Raw genomic sequence first — 24,521 nt, 5'->3', positions numbered from 1 at the left:
TCTTACCCCTAGTGAGATAAGCCTCTACAAACTTACATTTGTCCTCTAGCCATCCCTGCTTAGCCATTTTGCATTTCCTGTCGATCTCATTTTTGAGACGTTTGTATTCCTTTTTGCCTGCTTCATTTACTGCATTTTTATATTTTCTCATTTCATCAATTAAATTCAATATTTCTTCTGTTACCCAAGGATTTATACTAGCCCTCGTCTTTTTACCTACTTGATCCTCTGCTGCCTGCACTGCTTCATCCCTCAAAGCTATCCATTCTTCTTCTACTGTATTTCTTTCCCCCATTCCTGCCAATTGTTCCCTCATGGTCTCCCTGAAACTCTGTACAACCTGATGACATAGACCCTGTAAATGATGAGACCCTTACCATGTTGCGCCCAAAGGATCAGAGCTTTGAGAAGGCTGTCACCTTACTTATTTTAGAGAATATACTTATGAAAAACATTAGAAAGCTGTAGCAGACATGTGTCCATACTCTAGCAGAAATGCACACCGATAAAGTATTTACTGATTTGCAAATGGAATCGAAAAGGCAAAATCTAATGCCAAGTATTGCTTTGTTAGCCACCAGCCAGCCCTCGAATGTTTGAGATCCATTGTTTCAGCAACTGCTCCCCTCCATGCTTCATAAATTTCAACTAACGCATCCGGCTTTAACCAGCAAATCGAATTCACCGCGGCGACAACAAAATTTACATATGTTTGAAACACTTGCTAATACTTGTCTTTGAGACCTCCAAGTGAAACAAAAGTATGCATACTTAATATAAACTGAAGGACTGTACAACAGTGTTAATTTGATGATTATAATTTCTCTTTTTCGTTATTATTATGACACGTTTTGCTAGACAGTTGCATATGCACATTTACGATCTGTTCATTGTAAATGTTACGTATCTAACAAGTGTTTCGTTCCTCTCAGTAAACCTCATAAGTATTGCCACATAGTTATCAGCTTGCACTAGAGGACACGTTTATATTGCAGCCGCGCTGGTGCACATCCCCAGCAAACCTGGTTGGCTGTGAGAAACGAACCCCACTGCTCACCACATAGGCACATTTAACACGTAGCTGCAGCATCATGACTAGAGCAGCGTGCGTGCTTCTCTGTAGATGTAAATGAAATCACTGATGTGCACTTGTTGAAAAGAGCCATACGTCAACAGGCGCGGTAAGAACAGCCGCGCGGCGGCTAATCGCAAAGAGCACAGTTGTAAATCCAGCTTTAATGTGCTGTTATACATCTGTGTATCTTTTCGTGCGTAATACATACAAGTGGAAGTTGGATGAAGAGGCGAGGGGGCCCCCATGCGCATTCGCAAGAGCTTCACCATCCCAAACGTGGAGACTTGCAACAGCCATGTGCCTGCCTGTGGTGCTCTGTTTGGTACGTCCTCACCACAAACTAAACGCCTAGGATTCGAAGACTTTCCACATTCCCTTTTTGGTCAATTTCCTAGCTGTTGCTAAGCCACGTGAAAAATCCGTGCAATACGCACGTTTCTTTATACATGAGGCTACGTGCGTGCGCCCGGGCTCGAGCACCCACATTCGTAATCCTCACAAAATTTTTAGTTTGATAAAAACAAAATAAAATAAATATACCTGACTTGCCTTTATCAAAAAGTAATGATTGTTGAAACACTGAGATGTAAGTTAAAATTTATGACCTCTAAAGCATATTCAACTTTTGTAGTCCTGTCTTCCTCAGTTGCGTGTAATATTACGGTATATTGATAATTTTTACTTATGGACCGTCTGACAGCAACTGAATAAAACACAATTTTAGTGCCATACACGTTTCGCCTATATTTTCTGCAAGGCATCATCAGTGGCAGGTTGCGTGGACAATTTCTTATATATTGCGCTCCTGTTGCATTTTTGGTATTGTTCTTCTTCTTATGAACGCCAATTTGCGGTTTTTTCCACATTCCACAGCACTATGCACTGAACGCTTGTTTTAATGCAATGTTACGGTTTCTGGTCTAAAGCATATGTTTGTTTCAGATGTCTTTGTGCAAAGCCAACCAAGCAACACCCGCCGCTATTCCTTCATTCCCTGCCTTTCGCTGACCAAGTCAAAGCCACACCATAGAATAAGAGCCGCACTATACTGTGAATGGAATCCCATCTTTTCGACTTGCTTTCAAGTGACACACTACAATACCTCCACTTCATTCGTCAACAATTGTTTTAAAATATCTGTTTGCCAATATTGAGCAACAATAAAGAATAATCCGTGACAGAAGGAAGCCGATCGCGTACGTTACGACTCTGGGTCTGTAGGTTCGTCCAAGTACACTTGAACCCGAGTTTGATCTCATTTCTGTTGCTTTTAACTCAGCTGTATTACGGATTGAGCTGGGACAGTCTCAAGCTGTGCTTATAGTTCCGTTATATTTTATCTTTTCATAGCACAGACCTTCATGTCACAGGCAGCATTCATAAAAGATTATAAATTAAAGCTAATAAATTTAAAAAATATCGAGACTTCCCAGATAACATATATTACATTCCACCATTGATATGCATCCACAGAGATGTTGGAAAGTCGCCACCTTTGTCAATATCCGTATGTATAGTGACATATTGCGAAATTTCGAACATTCGCGAGTGCCGCGATAAACTAGCACTGTCATCCTTAATTGTAGACTGAAACTTGATTGTGCTCTTTTAAAAATTTTGGAAATGGTAGGCCTATCCTCATTCAAAAAAATCGTTCTCTAATTTCATTGTACAATTACGTGAGAATTTTCCGATTCTTACAAAACTGTATTTTCGTAAGTTGCCGGTTCTAGTATTTTGAATGCATAATTTATTTCATAGCAAATCACCGTTTGTGGTTCACACTCCTGCCAAATACTACGTCATTGTGTATCGGCGAAAATAAACGTGCGTTTCTGAGAATTTTGGGACGCTACCATTGTCATGTGCATGATCTACGAGTAATTTGGAAGAAATCAATGCTTGTGAGTCAGTTATTGTAACAGATTTTCTGACTAACATATTGTGTTAAATCTAGTTTTCCCTTAAAGAGGAGTAGCCCTATATATTATCTACATTTATCGTAAATTAACTCTTTTCGAGTTCGCAAACAAATATAATGTAAGACAAAACGTTGTTAGTAGATTTTACCACAGGTTTTTGTGTTGCGATAGTAGAAATCTCGTTTTGTGTATTTGATTCAGTTCTTATAGGGAATTAGCAACTTTTTAGATCAACAGATTAAACGATAATCAGTGAGCTTAATTTAAAGTAATTTTTCACTGTCTTGTAATACAATGGGCCAGCCAAAATGCAGCCACACTGTGAATGCTGTTCTCGAACACGGGATGAGTTGCTTGATGTTCGTAAGCAGCTAGAAATCGCCTGGCAATCGATTGACAGCTGCTGCGATTCGGTATGTTGGAAGTCGTGTACCAATGATACCTGTACCAGAGGTACCTCAAGTACAGGGTGATTCAAAAAGAATACCACAACTTTAGGAATTTAAAACTCTGCAACGACAAAAGGCAGAGCTAAGCACTATCTGTCGGCGAATTAAGGGAGCTATAAAGTTTCATTTAGTTGTACATTTGTTCGCCATTTCAGCCAATAAAGTTTTTGGTCCCTTTTTCTTCGAAGGTGCTACTGTAACTGGACTACAGTATCTGGAGATGTTAGAGAATTGGCTGTTCCCTCAGCTCGAACAAGAAGCACAACAATTCATTTTTCAGCAGGATGGAGCGCCACCACATTGGCACTTATCTGTCCGTAACTACCTGAACGTCAACTACCCGAGGCGATGGATCGGCCGCCAGGCAGCCCGTGACAGAGCACTTCATCACTGGCCTCCAAGAAGCCCTGATCTTACCCCCTGCGATTTTTTCTTATGGGGGTATGTTAAGGATATGGTGTTTCGGCCACCTCTCCCAGCCACCATTGATGATTTGAAACGAGAAATAACAGCAGCTATCCAAACTGTTACGCCTGATATGCTACAGAGAGTGTGGAACGAGTTGGAGTATCGGGTTGATATTGCTCGTGTGTCTGGAGGGGGCCATATTGAACATCTCTGAACTTGTTTTTAAGTGCAAAAAAACCTTTTTAAATACTCTTTGTAATGATGTATAACAGAAGGTTATATTATGTTTCTTTCATTAAATACACATTTTTAAAGTTGTGGTATTCTTTTTGAATCACCCTGTACTATCCTCTCTTGTGGATATTGTCTCCTATGCATAAAGTACGGGATCTGTCATTACTCGTCCATATGACTAAGAGTGGTGTGTCAGTGGTAGATCTAGGCGCCCTGTAGAGGGTGGACGTGGACCATGGAGGACTCAAGGTGTTGTACCAGTCCCTCTAACCAGCAAGTCTGGGATGCTGTCTTTCGCTGAAACTGAGCCATTGGGACTGACTTCACCTGTTTTGGGGAAACCTGTTATGTCCGGTGTCAGGAGGCGGCAAACGCAAAAGGGTTGGGGTCTATTAATCGTCGGCAGTTCAAACATATGACGAATGATGGTACCTCTTAGGAAAATGGCAGCAAAGGTAGGAAAGGACACAAGGTGCAGTCAGTGTGTATGCCTGGGGGCCTTATTCGAAGTGTTCAAGAGGCTATTCCAGCAGCCATTGAAGGAACAGAGTGCAACCAACTGCAGATTGTGGCCCACATTAGAACAAATGATGCCCGTCGTCATTGTTGGGTCATACCAGCAGCTAGCGAAGAATGTTGAGATCAGCCTTGCGCATGGAGTTTCAACGAAGCTCACAACTTGCAGGATTGTCCCCAGAATGATCGTGGCCCCTTGGTTCTGAGTCGAGTGGAACAATTGAACCAGAGACATCAAAAGTTCTGTGACAAGCTAGGCTGCTACTTCCTGGCCATAGGGTTGAGAACTGTAGGTTCCCCCTAAGTGGGTCAGGTGTGCACTACACATCAGAGGCTGCTACTCAGGTAACTGACTGTGTGGAGGGTGCACATAAAGGCTTTCTAGATTCAGCTACCCTCTATCAATTCCAAATAACGATAGCTGTAGGAAACTCAGAAGTAAGATCGACATAAATGCCTCCCACAGGTGAGAGTATTAAAATCCTAATGGTAAACTGCCGAAGCATTCGCAACAAAGTGCCAGACTTTCGAGGTGGAAATTGAAGCTGCATGTGAGATTGATTGGGCAAGGTTCAGTATCTAGGGTGCACATAAAATAATAATTGTATCCTTCAATTGCCCACCAGACTCACCTCCTGATGTAACCGAAAACTTCAGAGAAGAGCTCAGTTCACTTGTAAATAAGTTCCCCAGTCATACTGTAGTCATCGGTGGAGACTTAATCAACCAACAGCTAATTGGGAAAATTACAGCCTCTGTGAAACTTGACTAAATGCCTTTGCTGAAAACTACCCAGAACTGATAGTTCGGAGCCCCACTTACGATGGAAATGTATAGGATCTAATGGCAACAAATAGACCAGACCTCTTTGAGATTGTCCATATCAGAACTGGTATCAGTGACCATGGCGCAGTTGTGCCAACAATGGTTACCGAAGAACAAAGGATAACTAAAACAAGTAGAAACATATATGTTCAGTAAATTAGATAAAAATCCGTAGTGTTGTATCTCAGTGAGAAATTTGAAACACTTACCACAGGGCAGGAGCATGTAGAGGAACTCTGGCTCAAGTTTAAAAGTATAGTTGACCATCCGCTGGACAGATATGTACCCAGTAGAACATTTTATAATGGTAAGGAACCTACTTGGAACACAGTCACTGTAAAGAAGCTTGTAAAGAAACAGGAATTACTGCATAATCGGTGTAAAACAAAGCATAGGGCTATACATAGAAAGATGCTGAATGAAACACATTTTGCTGTCAAGAGAACAATGCATGGTGCCTTCAGTGACTGCTGTAGCAGAATGTTAAGTGATCTTATACAGAACCCAAAGAAATTCTGGTCTTATGTAAAGGCTGTTAGGGGCACCAAAATTAGTGTCAAGTCGCTAGTGAATGATGCAGGAACTAAAAATGAGGGTAGCAAAGCAAATGCTGAAATTCCTAAATTCCTAACTCCTTCACAGAGTAAAACCCAGGAGAATTGCCCCAGTTTAATCCTTTTACCACTGAAAAGGTAAATGAAATAAGTAATAGTGTTAGTGGTGTTGAGAAACAGCTAAAATCGCTAAAATTGAACAAAGCTCCAGGGCCCAATGGAACCCTGTCAGATTCTATACTGAACTTGTGGCTGAGTTAGCTCCTCTTCTAACTATAGGCTATCGTAGATCCCTCAAACAAAAAACTGCACCCAGTTCTTCGAAGAAAGCATAGATCATATCCCTATACGAAACGGGTGGTTGAAATGATCCACAAAACTACAATATAATATCTTTCATATTGATCTTACAAGGGAACCTCCCCATCGCACCTCCCTCAGATTTAGTTATAAGTTGGCACAGTGGATAGGCATTGAAAAACTGAACACAGATCAATTGAGAAAACAGGAAGAAGTTGTGTGGAACTGCGAAAAAATAAGCAAAATATACAAACTGAGTAGTTCAAGGCAAGATAGGTAACATTAAGGACGATAGGAACGCAGGAGCGCCGTGGTCTCGTGGTAACGTGAGCAGCTGCGGAACGAAAGGTCCTTGGTTCAAATCTTCCATCGAGTGAAAAGTTTAATTTTTTATTTTCAGTTTATGTGACAAACTCTTGTTTTCATCACTTTTTTGGGAGTTATTATCACATCCACAAGAAAACCTAAATCGGGCAATGTAGAAGAATCTTTTTACCCATTCGCCAAGTGTACAAGTTAGGTGGGTCGACAACATATTCCTGTCATGTGACGCACATGCCGTCACCAGTGTCGTATAGAATATATCAGATGTGTTTTCCTGTGGAGGAAGCGGTTGACCTATGACCTTGCGATCAAATGTTTTCTGTTCCCATTGGAGAGGCACGTCCTTTCGTCTACTAATCGCACGGTTTTGCGATGCGGTCGCAAAACACAGACACTAAACTTATTACAGTGAACAGAGATGTCAATGAATGAACGAACGGACAGATAATAACTATGCAAAAATAAAGAAAGTAAAATTTTCAGTCGAGGGAAGACTTGAATCAAGAATGCTCACGCTACCACGGGACCACCGCGCTCCTAAGCTCGCATTGTCCATTACGTTGCTTATGTCGCCCATGGACTACTCAGTTTGTATATTTTGCTTATTTTTTCACAGTTCCACACAACTTCTTCCTGTTTTCTCAATTGATCTGTGTTCAGTTTATCAAGGCCTATCCACTGTGCCAACTTATAACTAAATCTGAGGGGGGTGCGATGGGGAGGTTCCCTTGTTAGAACATGTTCTGAGCGCAAACTTATATGGGGTATCTCGAACAGAGCGACCTCCTCCATGCCAACCAGCATGAATTCGAAAACTCGATCATGTGAAACCCAACTCGCTCTTTCCGCACGTGACATATCAACAGAGGAAGACGGATGCTGTATTAATAAGAATGTGCATTTATTTGCGTCAGGATTATCAATAAATTCTCGTCCATCCAATTACATGAATTTGAACAGATTTTTCTAACCGTTTTTGGTCCACTAAAAACTAACTTTTTTGTACTCAAGTGTATTTTGCGCCATACTGCATTTTTCACTAGCTGTTAACGTTCCAACATCCCATGATTACAATACGTTCCCATTGGCACATCGTCTCGTCCTAGGGTTGCCACAATTGGTCTGACAAGCCAGGACATTTCTCTTAAACTGACTGTAAATAGATTAATTTTGATATCAGAAACTAGTACACATGTATTAAGCTGAGAAAAGAGAATTAATTAATGAAAATATTTTCTTGACTTTGTAATTGCTATCGTCTGCAGCTACGCCGAAATAATGGACCTGCACTAACACTGATTTCACAACTGCTGTTGATTTTGTTCTATTCAACGTCATATTTCGAAATCATTAACAAGTTTGGAGCTTAGCCTAGAAGTACAGTCCAATTTCAAAGACATATGTTTAACGGTATCATAGCAGTTGCTAATTCCGATCCTGTAACTAATTTTCTCTGTTTAAGTGAAGTAGAAAAAAAATAACTGTCCATTTTTAAAAGTGCTTGCAGAGCACACGTTTGATTTATTCGTTAAGCTAGCTAAATGAGTCTTAATATCAGATGGTTGTAATTAAAGTGCAGCTACTCACAGAGACCCATCGTGGGCTGTGATTATCGTATGACAGCGAAACTTGGTAGATATTCTAATGCACTGATATGGAACCGATTTACGCTGGAAAAAATTAGTTCGAATTTTGCCCACCAGATGCAAATCTGGCGCTGTGAATGCAGAAAAGGCGTATATAATTGTTTCCATATGTAATGTATTAGGAATGGGATGTGGGCAGAAAAGATCAAACAAGTGAGAAAAGTAAAAATTAATTTTATTATTAACCGTCGCTTCCCTTATTTGTTCAATATGAACACCGGAGACGCCGTAAAACGCCTGATTTGCACCTGCTGGCCAAAATTATAACTAATTTTTTCCAGCATAAATCAGTTCCACATTAACGAATTAGCGCATCTACAAAGTTTCACTGTTATACGATAATGAGAGACCACACTGGACCTCCGCGAGAAGCTTCACTTTAATTACAACCTCCCGGTATTGGCTCTTCTCCCATGTACAATGGAAATGCAACACAAATTATACGTTTTATGAAGAACCATTTTCTGAATATGTGTCTTGGAATGAATATTTCCTCTTTCACTAAGTTTACTCAACATAACTTCCGAAAGACGAAAACCGAATTTCGGAAACTGTTTTTCGGTGTCGTGTTTACATGTTACCCGCTGTCGTGTTTACATGTTCTCTGAAGTGGATTTGATTGCCTAGTTAAATATGGCATCTCTAAATCAGCTGTTCCAGTTTCTGATTTAGTCACCACAACTGCTATGTCTGTTCACTTCAATATTAGAGGTTGACAGCGTCAATCTCCGTCTAATATTTCTGCCTCTCCTTCATTGCACAATTAGCCACTCCGCTCATATTAGGAGAATATTTTGCAAACAAGACGCAATCTAATGGCCCAACCACGTTTCAAAAACGGTTGTGCGTTTACATGGGAGAAAAATCGAGTGTGAAGTGGAAGACCGGCAGCCATACTCGGTATTATAAGAGTAAACCACATGTAAACAAACACAAACGTGATGATTGGCGAGCAGCCGTTGCTCTCATACACTGGTGGTGTTACGCTCTTGGAAGTAGGTCCAACTTATGTATTAGATATCTTATTATTGTGTCACTGTAAATGAAACTTTAAGACATTCTGATGTATTAACAACCATAACGTTTTTCTGAATCCTACTTTAGCTAGGTAATTTTTATTTCAAAAATCGTGTACAGTCACAGTCTGTTAGCGCTACTTGTGCCCTCTCTGTCTCGCTGTTAACAGGTAACGTGAAAACGAATGACTTTTGTCTGCTTCGTAGTGGAACACGCGCGTGGAACACCGTTAGTGGCTAGAAACAAGGTGTTCTTAATGTTTTTCACAAGATTACCGAGAAAAACCAGCTTTGACGCTTTTCGAGGAACGCTGTGTGTAGAAAAAGAATATTATTACATGCGTGGCGTAATCGTAGCGTCATTGGTTGATGATCGGATGTGCTGGGAAGTGTCGGTTCGATACCCATTATATTCGACAGTTTTTTTCCGACTGAATACCTCAATAATTTAAATATGCAATTCACCAAATACATACTAATTAATTCGTACAGATGTGGTCGCACACGAACCAGAGTGATAAGCGCCGTAGATACATGGAAAACATTAATTTTCATGGTATCGAGCACACTGCACAAATGATGCATTTTTTAAGAAGTTGTCGCCTTATCACTATAATCTTGTCTAATTAGAATTGATCTGAAGGCAAGTTAAGGGATTCGTCGCGAGAAGTAACAAGACATTTAAGCTGCCAAATGTACTGGAACAAATGTACGAAGCTTTGTGGAACGTTAGTGCCGAACGATGGCGAAATGCAGAACAGCACGCCATAAAAGAGGAGGGATAAATGTGGATTTTTTTGTAGCTTGGGGTTTTGTTGCCGATCGCGTCGTTATCATCGTAGCATTACTGAAATGTATTCCTTGGAGTCCGATATGGAAGGGGTTCAGAGATTACCAGACGTCTGACTGTAGTACCTTCAGTGGCTTCAATATTTAACTACTTGGTCAAATCCCAGCAGTGGGGTTTTACGGCGGTCATATAGTAGCTCATGCCGAAAAACCATCCTCGTTAAAGTCAGGAATTTTTCTCCCTCTTGTTTTTAATTACAGTACTGTGTTAGCTAAGATCAGTGTGCGATTTGCAGGGGGGCATGGGGGGGATTTCCCCCCCTCTGAATCAGACCATCCCCTCCTCTGGTTTTAGTTTATGCATCCCAACCTGGGATGTTTATTTCCCAGGCACTGGAGTAAAACATTACATATAATTTAAATTTGTGGAGTCGAACACTGAAAGTTTTTAGTAAGTCTTACTATTAATACGTTTCAGTTTTCTATCATCAGAATAGGTACAACTTTTCACAAATGTGCCTCTACTTTTTGAATTCCCCTCGTATAACTGTACCCATATGTAGATGATTTTGTAAATAAGCTTTACCTATAATGTACTTTTAAAGATATAACAAGGGATTGCTTTTCTGATAGTGCATACGCGTCAATAGTGAGTTTCGGCATTAACATCTATTTATAAATAGCTGTTTAACCATGCGTAACGCCACGGTCCAAGCTAGTAACATATATAATTCTACTAAGCACCTAAGACATCCCCGCCACTGGGAAAAGCACAAATCGCACCCTGGCTAAGATAATGAGCGTGTTATGTCTTCCATCAGATCACTTAAGAAGCGTATCTACTTGAATTTTACCATTATTTCATCGTATTTAAAAATTAAACGACATTCAAAGCTGCATTTTTCTCTGCTCCTCCCTTTCTACGTCTTTCCTGCAACTGTTAATATCACTGCATTTTAGTTGGCCTAGGTGGCAGGCCAGTGCCAAGTTAAATGCGCCAGTAACTGTTGTTACCCCGGTTTATCGCTGAGTCGATGTACGCGTAAAGCACAGTTTAAAACGCATCACCATTAATGTACTAGACTGTACTCGAGACAGTTTTCGCTACCGCTCCACATGAAACGAAATTTAATGAAGTTCCAGCGGACGCGGAAGAATACATAGTGTAATGCTTATATGAGGTTTATTCTTATGTCGAATGGAGTATAGAAACGGATTTCCAGAAAGGATTTTGAAATCTTTACGTGACCAACCAGAAGCGATATTGGTAAACCGGTGTATGAAATTCGGGTTTGGAAGCACATGTGCCGGCCGATGTGGCCGAGCGGTTATAGGCGCTTCAGTCGGGAACCGCGCGACCGCTAAGGACGCAGGTTCGAATCCTGCCTCGGGCATGGATGTGTGTGATGTCCTTAGGTAAGTTAGGTTTAAGTAGTTCTAAGTTCTAGGGGACTGATGACCTCAGATGTAAAGTCCCATAGTGTTCAGAGCCATTTGAACCATTTTTTGAAGCACATGCAAACATAGCGTTTGGCATTTTGATTTAACTTGAAACCGCAATACGATTCACAAGCAGACAGAAAAACACAGAAACATGTTGGAGCAAAGCTTAAACTAAAGTGAGATAAGCGCCAATGATGGAAACTCAGCAGCAAAGCTGCAGTAATACTCCTTGAGGGACTCACGTCATCTGCGAGAATAAAAACTTTAGGTATCTAGCTTAACACCTGGAGATGTACGCAAGAATTTGGAGAAAAATAGGTAGTATAAGAATATTTCTTTGAAATCCGATATCCTGGACAAATTGCCTTCCCGAAAGTATTTTTCAGGACTCCGATTTATTTAATCTGAAGCCGCCCAGAAAACCGGGGCATCTGGCAACCCAATTCTTCTCTAAATGGGCTTTGAAATCAAGAAGTGTATACCGAAACCTCGCTGAATGTGGGTATTTTGTTCACGATAGCATAATAAATTTTATTAGATGTGGCCGAGTGGTACTGGTATGTGACTAAACTTCCTTGCTTAGCAAAATAAGGATTTTTCTTTGAATTTATATTGTATTTGCACCGTTTGTATTTAAATCTTTTGTCTTCTTTATTCATCGTCTTATAGATAATAACTTTCCGAAATTTCTAGTCCATGTTTTTGTTACGATGCGCTGCCAAAGTTAAGAAATAGCCAACTGTTCGAATCCTTTTTACTCTAACTGTTCAACCTATCCGTCCTTTGCGGGAAAAGAACTAGACCGAAGGGGAACAATATTTGCTTTTGTTTTCCGTTGACTGCTGCACAATTCTCGTATTAAGTTATGATATGTAGAGTCAGCGGCAGTAAGGTGTTCGCTGAATACGAGTATTTGAATTTTCCTCAGCTTGGTTTTTTGTAGGGTAAGAATCAGGCCAAGAGTATGAGACAACGCGAAACTGTTACGGGATCTAGTAGGTGTATAAAACCGGACGTGAAATACGTCACTATTAGGCACGAGTCGTGTGTGGGACTTTTCAGAAGTATCAACAGGGAGAGAGGGCTAGAAGGAAGTCGTGGCCGGTAGTAAGGGGCAGTATTTTTAGCTGGCGGCGTAGCCAGCAGTAGCGAGGCATTAGGAGCCCCAACCCATCACGGCAGTAGGCGGCGGGGCTCCGTGCCGCGCCGCGTCCTTATCGCCATTACCGTTTCCTTGGAGAGGAACTTCGTTTCTCTGAACGGAATTCCATGAATCAGTTTGTATTTGACATATCCTCAAGAGGCCCGACCTTCGCAACCGTATTGTAATGAATGTTCGTTTTTCATTATCGTTACTACTGCCCAGCGAAGGTATTGGCTTAAAAATTTATCGCGTGACAGTGCGTACGTGAGTGAGAGGCAGTGTAGAGGCACCCGTCTCTCAATTATCCGCGGAAGCGTCCGCGCGCTTTGCCCTGCGTGGCTTGACAGCGCCAGAAGCCGGCGTCGCGAACGGAGCCAAAATAAACTTTCCAGGTTCCTGACTGAAATTTTAGATCGCTGCCAAGATATGTTTTTATTTCCTAAGCACAACTCTTCCCAAGGATGTTGGTGATTCACGACGCGCTGGGGACAGCAGCAGATCACTCCAGGAATGCACATTTGAAGTTAAGTGGTTGCACTTGAAGAGAGCATATTTCTCGTCTACCGTAGCCTTTTTTAGTTTTTTATAGTACTGTCCCGTTTTTTTTCCGTTAACCATTCACCAACAGATGATGCACTTGCAGGTGGTGCGTATATTTCAGAGAATCTCTTAAAAGGCGGCGGCTTTGTCCCCAATGGTCTGATTTCGAAGAACATGGGAAAAGCTACATCGTGACGCAACTCAAATCCGATGTCAGGCAATGCATAAAGCCATACGATTGTTGCTTACTAGCCGGGTCGGTTTACTACTTCCATTTCTTCTCGTCAGCCATAAAACTTCATATTTATTAAATTCGAAACAATCTTATCAGCGGAGGTGTTTTAGCAATCTTAAGTTTAGTGTTTATAATAATCTACTGAACAGTCCTAATAGCATGCAACATTTACCTGTATGACCAGTTTTGAACACACACACACACACACACACACACACACACACACACACACACACACACACACATATATATATATATATATATATATATATATATATATATATATATATATCTCAGGAATCACTGAGGTTCAAAACTGTTTTGAACACACACACATATACTGAGGTTCAAGACTGCTCATACAGGTAAATGTTGCATGCTATTAGGACTGTTCAGTAGATTATTATAAACACTAAACTTAAGATTGCTAAAACACCTCCGCTGATAAGATTGTTTCGAATTTAATAAATATGAAGTTTTATGGCCGACGAGAAGAAATGGAAGTAGTAAACCGATCCGGTTAGTAAGCAACAATCGTATGGCTTTTATATATATATATATATATATATATATATATATAAAGCAACTTCATATTTATTAAATTCGAAACAATACATATATCACTCACACTCGCCTCCTTTCCTCCTTCCTGGTGTACCAATAAAAGTACACATCATCACAAGGTTATCAAAACACCAATTTACTAGCAAAATCATGTTCGCTTACTTTCTCTTTTCCTTACTTTAATTATATTCATCTATTTCTTGGATTTGATTATAGATAGTATTACACAGTGCACCTATATTTTTAATTACATTGATCTGCTGTCCTTCGTATTTTGTCGACAAAAGCTTTCTCTTGCTTTCCAAACATATACTATCCATGTGTTTTGATTGAATGCTGTTATTGCTATTGGGGATCTTATATTATACCCTACTTTAATGCAGAGTTATCTGTCCCTTCTTTTTATCAAAGCTTAAAAGATTGTATTTTACCATACAAGATGCATATGTTACATCTAGAGCCAGTGAGAATGTCTTTCGGTGCTTTTCTTTCTGCGCCTACACAGTGGAGTAAATTTAAATTTTTCTTCAGCAGGACATTAGCATTCTGTCTGCATTGAGATACAACCTGATAGTTCAGAATCAAATTCTAGGGGAATATGTCAATGACATGAAGGTGAGAAGCAAGAGAAGTGATAAAATATACTATCTGTGTTCTGCTTGGTTTTTCCAAATCCTGGGTAGTGTATAATTTGCACATACTGTAGAATGGTATCAACATGTGTTTTTAGATTTAATCAGATGAGAGACATTTTGCTCTATGGAGAGAAGATCCTCAAGGAAATGGAACATGTCACATAACAAGAATACATAATATATATATCTACGAGAGAGAGAGAGAGAGAGAGAGAGAGAGAGAGAGAGAGAGAGAGAGAGAACCTAAGTGGTCCCCAAGAATGTGTAATAAATAAGTATTTTAAAATTTTTGCATTTGAGAGATAATAAAGTTGTCACAAAACTTGTAAATGTTCAATGCACCGAGGTGTGTATTATACTTCTTAAGCTGTTTTAGTCATGCTTCGCCAAACAGAAAGTCAGGTTCATGTGGATGTGAGAGTTTACATGACAATCATGTTGTTTTATGTTATTAATAAAATATACAGAAATCTGTTATAAGAAATTTGTCAATGGAGTATAAGGAGTTAGCCACTGATAAATCCCTTAAATATCACTTAAACTGTACTTTAATAATAGTTCAACTTTCTGCCAATATTGGCAGGTTACTGAAAATGTATGTTATTGAATGATGGACAGCTTTATGGACTAAATAAAGTGACTCTAAATCTCTATGATGACACTTATTCAGTTTTCTAGTACCCACTGATTTCATGAACTGAGCAGTTGGTTTGAAAAATGGATATATATGACAGATTTCATCAAGGCTTGCTTTTAGAGTTGAGCTTGGCTTAAGGGGACTAGTCCGTGAATAGTTGGGGAAACCTTGAAAAAATTGTCAGTTTTCTAAACAGTGTAACTCAAAGAATAAGCTTTGTAAGCCCATATAATGCTTACCATCTATTAAGTCATCTGTTGGGAACATTTTTGTGTGTGAACCACAGCTTTAGCTCTCTCACTCTTTTTTTTTTAATTTTATTTTTCTGTTGCAAGTGAAATAAACTATGCTAATTATTTTTGTATATCATAGGTACACATTACTCAAAATACAAACAAAGTGGAAGGTTTATTTTATTTTATTTTTTCATGTAAGTTCTTCACACTATTATCTTTAAAGCAGACTATTGAAAAGATGGTGCTGTCATAAATTGTGTATCTGTCTTTAGTAGTTATTAGCCAAAGTGTATCAGAACGTGAAATAATATAACTTTCGGGAAATTAAAGTTTAAGTTAAAACTTGCTTTTTCTGTTAAACTTGCATGGCACTAACGCAGCCCAGGTCCATATTCATCTTGTTTCCTGCGCTGTTCTTCGTATCTTCTCTTTTTCACACTTCTTCTTATTCTTGCTTCTTTGGTATCTTCCAACACCGATGTTTCTGTTTCGAAGAGTCTCCTTCAGTCAGTGGCTATTAGAGCTGTATGCATATTTTGTCCACCAGGCACTCCCATCAGTTCCATAATATTAAGCCTTGACACTGCACCATCATTGAAACATAGAACAGCATCTAGGAGACCTATTTTCAAAGTATTTAGACCTACTGGAATAGTTTTTTGTTTCTATTCCCATATACAATTGTTGCAACTTTCATTTGGATTTTGAGTGCTTTCATGTAAACATTTCTCTAATAACCTTGTGTCACTAAGATCCCTATATGTAGGTTTTATAACTTTCATTACAGAAATGACAAAGAATGTTTATGGCTGTAGATCTCATGTTAAGTAACAGCCCTTAGGTTAGCCACACCATGAATCACTGCCAGGTGGGGCAGAGTGCATCCAGGATGCATCCAGGACTGTAGACATTACATGTATTGCTGTCATTCATGTCTACACTTTCCTGAACAGCATTTTCGTACTATCATTTGCTACTTCTTCTAAAGTCTGTAGAATAATTTTATTGTACCTGTCAACCAGTGTAGGGTGGGGTAAGTCCATAAGAGCACAGAAATTTGTGTTATTTATTCTCTGTTTACTTATGCCATAATTATAAACACATTCGCTTAAATTACAAAAAATTACAAACAATTCCTTAATTTCGATGCACAACTTCTTCTAGCACGTAACTCCTCAACTACCCTCACAACACTGTTGCCACATTCCTTATTCTGCAAAGCTTTATTTATTAGTTCAGATAGAGCAGAGACAACAATAACACAACCTGACTCAATATTTGGCATCTCTATATTATCAGCATTAATACTGTAAAGTCCATTGTCCAAATATTTCCCTTTTAGCTTCGAAGCACTTGGTGTAGTTGAAGCTAATTCAAGTGTTGCATCCCGTTGGATTTCAGTATTAACAGAGATAATCTGTTTGGTGAATCAATTTCCATAAAATTTATGTTGTTTAACACCGAACTACTTAATTCTACTCATTGTTTTCGAGTGGAATTAGAAACTAACACACTCAATAAGAAACTCACGCACACAATTACTTCACTGTAAACAAAATATTCATGCCGAGACAACAGCGAACAATGACGAAACTCTCTATATAAATGATAAACAACTATAAAGCTTTTGCAGGTTAGCCAACTTGAGGGACAAATAAGTCATAAAAGAAAACAGATGAGAGCAAAACTTTATTTTTAACAGAGCTGACTGTATGCCACAGGGACATAGTGGTGTGTGCAGCCACTTTTAAATTCCTCTAATTTTGCTATGTTTTGTGGTTCATTTTCCTAGAAGTAAGCTTTTTTTTGTTCAGAAAACTACAGAGAATTTTTTAAGACAAAAATTAAAAAATTGATTTTTTTTGGCAGTTGTTCACATACAGTTAAGGAGTTATCCAGAAAATTTATCTCATATGACCTTAAGGAATGGAGCTATTCATTTTTATATCATCTATATCTGACAATATCTGGGTTGGAAGAGCAATTGGTGATATAGTGAGATACCTGATTTCCATATTAGTTGGTACTTTCAGTTGTTTTAACTACTCGGATCTATTTTAATCAGCTATATTTTACTGAACTTTTGAAAAATGTCATACTATATGCATATAAACTGTGAAAATGTGAATTTCATATGTTTATTGCCTGTGTGTGGACAACAGGACAGATATGAAGAGTTAACCCCCCCCCCCCCCCTTATTTAGCATACCACATGGAGAACCAGATGCCATGACATCAAAATTAGTAGAATAATGCTAATATTTCATACTTCAACATTAGCAGAGAAATGTCGAACATTTTTATCATTGGTAAAAATAAACTTGAATTTTACAAAGTGAAAGAGGTTTCCTGACAAGTGAATAGTTATTATTTCATTCATAGTGGGGAGCTACAGATAGTAACTATAGTGTAAAATAACTAAAGGATGTAATTGTATGGGACAGATTACAGCTGTGTGCAACACTGGGATAAGTATCGTAGCATTACCTATTTCATACAGTGTGCTGCCTATGAATGTGTCAAATGAAAATTTTAAATGCTTTTTTTGAGGAAGATGTTTTGATGAAGAGTGGAACACAAGTGTGTCATTTTTTCATCATAGGCTTCCTTACATTCAGCATGGTTCATCCAGTGCACAAGAAGCACAGGATTCTTCTGGAAAAAAATGCTTCTATTTGTGTGCACAGCCACTCATACACTCCCTGTGCACCTCTGCATCAAAACGAAAATTCTTTCCATACTTTGCCTCTCTGAATGGTCCAATCATGTGGTAATCATTTGGGAAAAATCTGGAAATTTGTGGTGAGTTCCTATTGGACCAAACTGCTGAGGTCATCAGTTCCTAGGCTTACACACTACTGAATCTAACTTATACTAAGGACAACACACACACCCGAGGAAGGACTTGAATCTCCGACAGAGGGAGACACGTGACCCTTGACAAGGTGCCTCAGACTGCATGGCTACCCCACACAACTAACCATTTTAGGGTGAGGTCTGGTGAGCATGGCCAATGTGGGAGATTATCAGGGAGATGATAAGATATGGCTGTAACTGTTGCATGGATAGTACGAGGTTGAACATTGTAATGTTGCAAAATGATACCTGCAGTTAGATATCCACATTGACTTGATCTGATTGCAGGCTGAAGATGATTTTTTAAAAAAATCAGAGTATGATGGACTGGCGGTGGTGTTTCTCCTTGGCATGTGGTGTCCCAAGATAATACCTAGTTCATCCCAGAAGGGAGTCAGCATAACCTTCTGTGCAGATGGCTGTACCCTGAACCTGGTGGGTTTTGGTCACGAGGAATGTTGCTATTCGCTGTTTCTTCCTTTGGTTGGGGGTGGTTGTGTTAGTCGACTGTGGTTTTATCTCCTGTAACAGTGCTCATAAAGATCTCTTCAAAATGCTGCAAAAATTCTTCACAGGCATCAACAAGTCACTCTTTCAGTTCTGGAGTGAGATGCCACAGCACCCACTTTGCAAAATCCAAGCAATCCTTGAATAATTCAATGTGCTAATTCACAACTAATGTTCAGATCTGCAGCTATTTCATCTGCTATCACACAGTGATTGTCCACCACAATGGCTTCAGCTTCTTCGATAGACTCCAGTGCCACGGCACAGTGTGCATGACCAGGCTGGGAGCATCTGCCACAGAAATCACACTGTTCCTAAACTTCCTACACTTTCTGCAGGTTTAAACAGGACTCATCATACTGAACATTCATTCACCGATGGATTTCAATTGGTTTCGTACCTCCAGTGCTCATAAAACACATGACAGAACTCTATTCATCTTTGGTAAATGTTGCAAGTGATGCAGTTATTGAGGCAAAATTTTAATTATCTACAGTGCACTACATTCTTTAAAGCACTGGTAACTGTAATGCCCACTTTAGAAAAATGGCATGGTAAATCAAATGTTTAGTATATTTTTAAGGTATTCATTTGACTCCCCTCATATATTGTGATACTAAGGTATGCCTCACATCCTACCTCAAGGCTTATCCTCTTTGCTTCCAAAACAGAAACACATCTGAATTAAATAAAATTTTTGAATACTGTAAATAAAATTTTTATCCTAGAGTATAAGCTAAAATGTAGCAGAAAGTGAAGTTCGCATCTGGAAGGGATAGGGTAACACAGGGTGAAATAACGCAGAAATATGTACAAAGGGAGAAATTAAGTGGAAATTAGAGGAAGAAGTCTCCTCTTGTCATGTGGCAACAGGCAGGCACATGCAACTAGTTGCAAGAAAACCACTGTGTATGACTTTGGTCCAAGTAGAAAGTACAGTTCGTACTTGCTGTCAGCAGTACAGGAAGGGAGGGAGGGGGGGGGGGGGGGATTCTCCCCCAGTAACTTTCCTCTCCAGTGCAACAATCTGTGTGTGGTGGAACTAATTTCATTCTGCTCCTGGCAGCCCACAAACTTTGCCAGAGGAAATAACAGCTGCCAATACTGAGCTTGTAACGTGTAGAAAGAAAATATTCCATCACACTGTATGGTGTTTGAGGCACTTTGATGAATCAGTATCACATAGTGAATGACTGACTTTCTCATTTAATTAGAAACTTGACAAACTAGTATAATGTTAAATTCCTTTCGGACGTAAGTTTAAATATGAATTTTTGGTTAGTAGTAATATGACTTAATTGTATAGAAGAAATAGAGTATTTAAAATTCCTTTCCTCTTGATTTTCTACTACTTTCTGAAGATGTGCCATGGACTGAATCTAATCATATGAAGTGAAATGGAAGTTGTGTGTTAAACACAAGTGATGTGGAACACTGGAAGATCTTACAGGTGATTACTGTGCTGCACAGTCAATACTGATCAGTTCATATACAACATTGAAAATTAAGCTAAACGATAAAGTAAATTGTTAGTATTGACCAAAGCTTTCTGTTCGGCTTCACTTGCTCTGAGGGAAACATGACATATGAAAAAAATTAAAAAATCATGACTACTCTCTATTACAGCGATTTGGTTGTCATTAATCTATGGCTTGTTTTTGACCAACATTTGATCTCTGAATCCAAAGACAATTGCAGCTTTTTTCTATCCCGTTAACTTTTTAAGCTACAGGACATCCTCTCTTTGTCTCAAAGTTCTTACAAAATGTGCATGCAAAGGAAAATAAATGGAAAACTTAGCAAATGTTTACAAAGAATAGTTTTATTCATAAAAAGGCTATATATAGCTTCTGAAAGTCGTATTGTGTTCATACAAATAGTAAAGTTTCTTTACCAAATGTTAAATATGGTAAAAATTGTCACATGTAGTTCCTTCTGGGGTGTTTAAACTGTGAGCATTTTTGGTTGATGCTCCTATAATAGTCAGCCATCTTATGTAGTCAATCTACATTGATACCGTGCCTCCATGACCTTCAAACCTTGGTGAAATTGCCTAGTTTGTTCATCACTGACGGCCCTGAGATTTTCTGGGAAGGCAGAGAAAGATGGTCACATAAAAATGCAGTATTATATTCATTTTGCAACCAAGCACTTTAAAGCTTTCCAAGAGTTCCTGGACAATTTCGATTTAATCCTGTGCTCTTGTATAACCAAGGAAGTCTTTGACAGTGTTTTTGAATGCCAAACATGCATTCTTTTCATGTTCTGTCATTGTTCTAAAGAGACATTCATCATTAATCCTTTCAGGCGTGATTTCTTTTCTGGAAGAAGAAAATTTTTTGTATGTGTGTTAATGTGATTTTTTTAATGGTTTTAGATGCAAGATTTATACAAAAATATGTACCCGTTTTCAAAACAAATTTTGTACACTGCCTTCATTTTATAACAATATTATGAGAAGGGAAGTTGCTACTCACCATATAGCAGAGATGCTTAATCACAGATATGCACAACAAAAAGACTGTCACAAATAAAGATTTGAGCTAGTAAGCCCTTTGTTTTAATTAGACAACACACACAATATACAACATGCCTGCGCGCAGGCGCAACTCACAACCCATGACTACAATCTCAGGCAACTGAAGCCACACTGTGAGCAGCAACACCAGTGCATGATGGGACTGGCAACTGGGTGGGGTAAGGAGGAGCTGGGGTGGGACAGAGGGAAGGATAGTAGGTATGGGTGGCAAACAGTGAAGTGCTGCTGGGGGGTGGGGGGGGGGGGGGGGGGGACACGCAGGGACGAGGTGGAGAGAGGATAGGGCAGCTATGTGCAGTCAGGTGGTTAGACGGATGACAGGGGAGAGGTGGAGAGGAGGGGTAGCGGAAAAGGAGACAAGTAAAAAGACTGGGTGCAATAGTGGAAAGAGGGATATGTAGTGCTGGGACGGGAACAGGGAAGGGGCTGGATGGGTGAGGACAGTGACTAACAAAGGTTGAGGCCAGCAGGGTTACAGGAACATAGGATATATTGTAGGGAAAGTTCCCACCTGTGTAATTCAGAAAAGCTGGTGTTGATGGGATGGATCCATACGGCACAGACTGTGAAGCAGTCTTTGAAATTAAGGATGTCATGTTTGGTCCACTTGTTTCTTGGCCACAGTTTGTCTGTGGCCATTCATGTGGGCAGACAGATTGTTGGTTGTCATGCCCACATAAAATTAAGCACAGTGGTTGCAGCCTAGCGTGTAGATCACATGACTGGTTTCACATTTGGCGCTACCTTTATGGGATAGGTCATGTTTGTGACCGGACTGGAGCAGTTGGTGGTGGTGGTGGGAGGATGTATGGGACAGGTCTTGCATCTAGGTCTATTACAGAGGTATGAGCCAGGAGGTAAGGGGTTGGGAGTAGGGATTGTGTAGGGATGGACGAGTGGAATCCCACTGTGGCAGGAGTGGTAAGGACAGTGGGCAGGACATTTCTCATTTAAGGGCATGATGAGAGGTAGTCGAAACCCTGGTGGAGGATGTAATATAATTGCTCCTGTCTTGGGTGGTACTGAGTTACAAAGGTGGAGAGCTTTTTGAGGTGGCACCCTGCTTACTTCCTAATCCCGTCTTGGAGTAGCACTTTCCACCACCTCTACGGCAACCTCCGAACCTCTCCCACATTCCCTCATAGCTGACTAACCCTGTGTCCCAGGCCTACTATACCCCACCCTCCAAAACTCACTCCCATCATTGCACATAATCCAGAACTTAAGCAGACCCTAAACACAGTCATGAACCTTTCCTCCAGAAACCTTAGGCCAGCAGAAATATGAGTCCTTTCCAAAGGCCTCACCTTTTGCCCCCCCTCCCAAATTCAATCATGCCGGACTTGTTGAAGACCTTCTCCCGGTCCCTACAGTGGAAAGACTTTTGCCCTACCGATCAGACTCAACCAAAGACCAATGTTGAACACTGCCTAACTCATTCCAATCCTCTATCCAACCATGATCCACCTCCACTGCCCTCATATCACCCCCTGTGAACTTTCCAGAATTTCTTAACTTCAAACCTTGCCTTACCATCGTTCCCCAAATCCCTCAACATGCAGAGTGAGAGAACCGTAGTCTACAATCTAAAAACTTATCCTGACCTTATAATCCTGCCTGCAGACAAAGGCTCCACCACTGTTGTTTTGAACCACAAGGATAACCTGGCAGAAGGACTCTACCAGCTTTCAGATACATCCACACATCCACTTACAAACCTTCCCATAGTGACACCATTCCAGAAATTCAGCAGGATCTGCAGGCACTCTCAATTGCTTAGGCCCATTCCAGAACCTCTCCCCAGAGTCCATCTCTCTGCTCACTCCTACCACTCCCTCCGCTCCTGCTTTCTACATGCTTCTTGAGTCCATAAACCCCACCACCCACGATGCCCTATTGTGGCTGGTTACTGTGCCCCCACTGAGAGAATCTCTACTCTCGTAGACCAACACCTTCAACCTATGACCTGGAACCTGCCCTCCTATATAAAAGACACCAACCATTTCCTCCATTGACTCTCCACAGTTTCTGTCCCTTTACCAAACGGTGCCCTGCTCACCACTATTGATGCCACCTCCCTGTACACTTAACATCCCTCATGCATATGTCCATACTGCTATTGAACACTACGTTTCCCAGTGCCCCATGGGTTCCAAATCAACAACCTCCTTCCTAGTCACCATGACCAACTATATCTTCACCTACAATTATTTATCCTTTGAAAGCTTTACTTTCAAACAAATCCAGGGTGCAGCCTTGGGCATCTACATGGCACCATTCTATGCCAACCTATTCATGAGGGATGTAGAGGAATCCTTCTTAAACACCCAGAATCCTAAGCCCCTCACCTGGTTCAGATTCATTGATGACATCGTTGCAATCTGGATCGATGGTGAGGACCTTATCCACATTTCTCCAGAACCTCAACAGCTTCTCCTCCACTTGTTTCACCTGGTCGTACTCAACCCAACAAGCCTCCTTCCTAGGCATTGAACTCCACCTCAAAGATGGCTACATCAGTATCTCCATCCACATCAAATCCACTACCCACCACAATACCTCCACTTCACAGCTGCCACCAGTTCCGTACCAAGAAGTCCCTTCCTTACAGCCTAGCCACCTTTGGTCGTCGCATCTGCAGTGACAAGTGGTCCCTCTCGAAATATACCAAAGGTCTCACTGAAGCCTTCGCAGACCGTAATTAATCTCCAACCTTGTACAAAAACAAATCTCCCATGCTTATCTCCCACCACATCCCAAAGTCCCACTGTCCGGCTATGGAGGAGCATTCCCCTCGTATCTCAGTACCACCCAGGACTATTGAAGCAACTGAATTGCATCCTCCGCCAGGGTTTCGATCATTTCTTATCATGCCCTGAAATGAGAAATGTCCTGCTCACTATCCTTCCCACCCCTCCCACAGTGACATTCCACCGTCCACTGAACCTACACAATATTTTCATCCATCCCTACACAAACTCGGCTCCCAACCCCTTACCTCATCCTCATGGCTCATACCCATATAATAGACCTAGATGCATCTGCAGTAACAAGTGGTCCCTCTCGAAATATACATACATACATACATACATACATACATACATACATACATCCTCCCACCACCAAC

The 24,521-nt window shown here is 40.3% G+C and overlaps 1 protein-coding gene across 1 annotated transcript in view; it reads left to right on the top strand.

Annotated features, from left to right (window-relative positions):
* LOC124795978 overlaps positions 1 to 24,521 on the top strand; it is a 258,146-nt gene that overhangs the window by 191,527 nt on the left and 42,098 nt on the right. The gene's annotated exons all lie outside the window — the stretch shown is intronic.

The sequence above is a fragment of the Schistocerca piceifrons genome, chromosome 4 (genome assembly GCF_021461385.2).
Source record: "Schistocerca piceifrons isolate TAMUIC-IGC-003096 chromosome 4, iqSchPice1.1, whole genome shotgun sequence".
Taxonomy (NCBI): domain Eukaryota; kingdom Metazoa; phylum Arthropoda; class Insecta; order Orthoptera; family Acrididae; genus Schistocerca; species Schistocerca piceifrons.
This window is presented reverse-complemented; position numbering and strand designations above follow the sequence as displayed.